This window comes from Trachurus japonicus, chromosome 20 (assembly GCF_045865225.1).
Source record: "Trachurus japonicus isolate A0001 chromosome 20, Traja_1.0".
In the NCBI taxonomy this organism is placed as follows: Eukaryota; Metazoa; Chordata; class Actinopteri; order Carangiformes; family Carangidae; genus Trachurus; species Trachurus japonicus.
The window spans coordinates 15,853,937-15,859,504 of NC_140926.1; positions in this window are offsets into that span (position 1 = coordinate 15,853,937).

A 5,568-nucleotide genomic window follows, 5' to 3' on the forward strand; every position below is an offset into this window, starting at 1 on the left:
CTTCAAGAGGAAATGAAGACACATCTGATTCTCCATATTGATAGGAAACATTGTTCCTGTAACAAAAGCTTGTGCCAGTTGAATCAATATGTTAGGGAAAGATTACACAATACAGGCTATTCGGTGCAGCTTTACAACGTTGTATACCCCTAGAATTCATTCCCAGGTGAAATATACTCTGGAATAGAGAGTCACTTCTCTCTGACCCCTCTGGCCACCAGGTGTTATCAACAAATACGTCTGTCGCCTCGGTGGTCCCTGCTGGCAAAACGAGCCGAGAGAGATATCGGCCCAAAATTGAAAATGTCTGCTGCTCTATACTCTGACTGAAATAAACAACCCCTGGACAATGAACGTCCCCGAGTACCATTTTTTCACCTCTCCACTTTCCAATTCATGGTACAACTGCGTGCATAATAATGTTTAATTACCTTGCATATTAAATGTCTGTGAGGCTCAGAAAGTTTGTAGCAGGTTGTCTAATTCTAATTACCATAACAGTTTTTAAAATTGACCTTTTCAAGAAATGTCTCAGACAATAAGGCTGGATATGTGGTTTTGCTCTGGTGCCATAGCAACACAGTTTTAAATTTGTTGTGGAAGTGACTGAGGGGGAGTGTGTCACCTGTCACACTTCCCCGAGTGCAGGTGTTTTTCTCACCTTTTCTTGGTCTGAAACAGGTGTAAACATGCAATGATGTCGCCAAAGACTCAGACTCAGTCAGCTATGTGGGACAATACTCAAATCCTATAAGAGAGAAAGAGGAGAAATTCTGAGTCCTTACTTCTTTATTGACTGTTATATGGGTGCCATCTGCTGGTGATACTTGTAGACTAATATCTGTGTATGTTACCCTCACCTACCACTAGGTGGGCACTCTATGACTGCATTTGGAGGCTTCAAACTGTTTCAATGGGGTGAGGGGGGGCGGGCATTAACTGATAAAACTCTACCTTATTATGCCACAGGGTTTTGTAACCATCCAGATAAAGTCTTGTGTTTTGTTTCTTTTATCACACAGATAAAGCCACCCATTATCACCAGTCTATTTTATCAGGGCTGTGGATCAGTCATGCAAGCTGCCTGCCTTGTCCTATGGTGACCCTGCAATAACTGCCACCCTTTATCAGTGATAAAAATGTACAATAACAACATGTACATATGGATAAGAAAAGGAGTGATAACATTACAGCTCAATGTGTAATGAATTAAGTATTTATTATTATCTACTGTATGTATGAAATACATTTCTGAATAAAATAATGCATGAATCATCGCATGGCTTCATAAGTAGCTGATGGGGTGTTTTGAAATTAATATGTTATGATAATACTGGTTAATAATGAAGTAACTCCAAAGAAGATAGTAACAGTTGAAGCTAATACCCAGTGATCAGTATAATCACTGATATAATGATGCCATGTCATATTATCAGCTTATTACACTAAAAGCTTTTATAACATGTTGAACCCCTGAAAGAGGACATTTCAACAAATAATGACAGTATTCATTATGCTGCGTGTTCTGTCACGCCATTAATTTTTCATAGGACTTATGTTTGTTATGTTTAATTATATAAAAACAGCAGCTCCATTTTGAGCTGACATTCTCCTCTGCAAATGACAATAACACTCATTTAAAATCATCTTTGAGCAGAGCAGATCGCTTCAATAGCTAAGTGAGCAATTTTGGTCTCCAAAATCTGTTCCCCTGTGTGGCTGTAATTCACAAAAGCAATGCTGTGATGCAAAGCTGAAGAAATAATTTACAACAAAAGAAAATCACAAATGCGTACAAGCCACCAAGGCTTCATCAGTGACAAGTGCAGGGCAGGCCAGCAAGGACAATGGTAGGACAGTTGTGTGGTTTAAACCTCCAGCCAATCCAGTGACTGTCATAATCACATGGTGTCAGTCACTGTAGTTCAATGTGGCATAATAAAACACTGAAATCTAGGTTAGGGCCATTGAAACAGTAGCTGGCTTTTGTCTGTTTGTGTTTGTATTGTAAAAAAAAAAAAGAAAAGAAAAGAAAAGAAAAAATTAGGAAATGTACTCTGCAACTTGCACACATTTCATTTGTTCACTTTTAGGTGACATACAAACTTATCATAAGGTATTCTATTATATTTCTCAAAGCCAAAATAACACACAGGCCTATGTCATACTATGTCATACTGCTCAGCATGTAACAAGGATTTTGGCTTTTCCGTAAATGACATGGTCCAGTGTAAATAGTCTCAAAAGAGTAAACAAGTTGTTTTCAGTTTACTAACTTTTACACATGTTTTTCCAGACAAAACCTATTTGGCAACAGAGTTCTCAGCACTTCCCCTGATATGAGGCAACACGATGTTAAACATTAAGCTACTGCCAGATTCAGCTCAGGAAGCGGTTCCCTCAGGTGAAGGTGGTGTGATCGAAAGCAGTTGTCTGTAAATGTGAGGAGAGCTGAGCAGACTACAATGGCTGTAAATGAGTCATGTTCATTATTTGTAATGTGCAAATAAGCCTCAACACAGGAAATGAAAAATATATTTTTTAAAGGGCAAAATGAACTATAAAACCAAGTAGACCTACTGCAGTAGCTATGTCACCTTTGTTCATGTAACATTTTTTGAGGGAAATATGTTTATTTGCTTTATTGCATAGAGGTACATTAGATGATACATTCTGTGGGGAACCAGTTAGCTTTTAGCACATGGATGGAAAACAGGGAGAAACACCATGCCTCACTTTGAAAGTAACAAAAGCCCCCTACCAGAACCGATATGGTTCACTCTGTAATAGGCTATGACATATTTTGTTCCTTTAAAAGAGTTTAAAGTTGCGCTATTCTTACATTGCTAACATTAGCAGTAGTCTACCAGCCGTCTACATAGCTAACTGTAGGAAAATATTCAACATAAAACTTTATTCTTTGGCTCATCAACAAATGTTAACTCTTTGTCCAGTAAGAAATGATTCGGTGGCAGCAAAATCCAAATAAAAATAAAAATAAGCGTTGGCAGTTTGTGATATGTATACAGTAGGCCCATGTTAGGGCCAGCAGCTGGTTATCAAACAAAACCTATAGATTAAAAAATGAATAAAAATAGATTTAACATATCATGATGAGCTAGTTATGCTAACCTAAGCTAACTAACAGCATAGTCAGAACAGTGTCAAATTCCTCATCTAACTCTATGCAAGAGCTCAAATTAGCATATTTCACCAAATGTCCAAATGTTGTACAATTTCTTTGAAGTAAATTTATTTAAATTATGCTATTGCCTTCATTTTGGACAGCAAAGTCAATATCAACAAATTCATAGGCTACCCCTTGAGTTAATGTTGCTACTACATAATCATTTCTGGAGCTGTGGACTTAATGACTGACAGATTTTTTCTGTTGAGGACATTTCAGCCGAATGAGTTTTATTAGCAATTAGTCATATGCACACATCCCAGTGAAATCACCATTGATGGGTGCTGTCATCATGAGTTGTCCTATTATTCACTGTCTGTAGAACAGCTCCAGGATTTGTCAGTGGATTACATCATCATTAAATTCTGTCTCTGTGCAGTTCAGCTTGGTGAGAAGATTTACCAAATAAAACACCACTGTACAGTAGCTGACTGCAGAAAAGGAAATATGTGAACAGCATTTTAAGATCATTGCCAAACTTTATACAAGTCTCATACCTGTTTGTATCTCTCTCTCTCTCTCTCTCTCTTTCTTTCTCTCTCTCTCTCTCATACAGAAACACAAATGTGCTCACTGAAGGAGCACTAGTGATTGGTCCAGAATGACACCTGAGATCATTTAGGACGCTCATTGGCTGCTGGAACTGTGCTGTTCATGAGCGCTTTGAGTGTGGCTGACTTGAGCAGAGCTTTTGCATAAACATGCCACATATAGAGGCGCGGGACGGCAGTGTCACAAATACCAAGAGTATGCTGTAATCTTGAGCAGCCCAATGCATACCCTACAACAAAAAGACACCTTGTAATGATAACAATGTTCACTTCACGTATTGATTCAGCATTTGGAATTAAGTTAAACATTTGCAGTCTGTGGTGTTGATTCACAAATTAAACTGCACAAAAATAGCAATATAATGCAGCTACAATCTGCCCCATACATAGAGAAGCTACTTTACCACCCTGGTGCAATTTCCTTTAGAGAAAGACAACAAATTGAAGTGTTTTCCTTTAAACTGAAATGGCTATTATAAGGTCAACAGCAGCAATAGGCTCAAAAACTGGAAGCTTGCAGCTGATAAGACCAGAAGGTAGATTACTGCACCACAACAGGATCATACTGAGGGTCATATACCAACTTAAAGGAGCAGTATATGATTTACTAGCTTGCTAGCTTATTGAGCATTTGATGATTAGAGTGATATCACTCACTTCTGTACAGTTCATATGTAGCTGTAGCCATCTGTAAACTAGAAACAGCTTTGCTTTGTCCAGATTCAATAAACTCAGTTTATAGCTCCTGTAATGCTTAGGAATTGATACACATGTTATTTATTGATTGATCTGTACAATAAGCCAAAGTGTAAAACTTCCATTTGAAATACAATAAATATTAAAATAGACTGGCTGCTCTCCCATCTTTCCTATGTGTATGAAAGGCTAAGATAAGCTAACCAGCTGCTGGCTCCAGCTATATATTTACCATACAGCCATGAGAGTGGCATTGACTTTCTTATCCAACTTTTGGCAGGAAAGCTGATAAGCAAATTTCTCCAAGTGTCAAACTATTCATTTAAACAACCACATTAAATCCAGGTCACTGTCTCTGAAATATAAAAATGTTTATTCTCTGGAAACCACAGTTTGTTTGTCTTGTAGCTTCGGTTCAGGATCTGTTTATCATCCCTTAAAACCCACATACTCTTTCTGTTTTGGCATAATACACCCAGAAAATAAGCATGCCGTACAGAAAAGGGTGTAGGATCTGGCTATAGAAAAAGGTGAGCTGCTCTGAAACAATTTTGGAGCTGAGCGCTAAAGAACAAAGGGGCTGGGAGATTGCATCCTGGTGCCACGCCCTCGGGCTGTAGAGTCAGGGCCTTTATGGTATCCTTTGTTAAGCTGCTTGATACACTCTATACCCCAGAATCCCCTTTCATCTTCCATGGCACAGTGAGAGAGCGAGAGCTACTGAAAAGGTTGTGTGTGTGTGTGTTGAGAAGAGTGCCCAGAAAGCATTGAAGCAATGGAGAGAAAGAAAAGGAAGAAAATAGGGCTGGAGAATTTTGATCAAACTGTGGATTATTAACCTACTGATAAAAAGGGGTGGATGATACAGTTACCGATGGCAGATTTACATGAAAGTACTATCCTTATTAATGGGTAACACAATTTCAAAGGGTCTCTAACTGTGCAGTACCTTGGCGTTTAGTGAGGAGTATGCAATGAGTTTTGACACCTTCTAGTAGTGATACTGGATGAAGCCGAAACCGTTTTCGTCTTCATCAACTATCCGAGAGGACGGATTAGGATGTTTCCCTTCATAATTTCATACAGGATTGAGGAACAAAATTGTCAAGCTGGAGTTTGATAGATCAATTTACC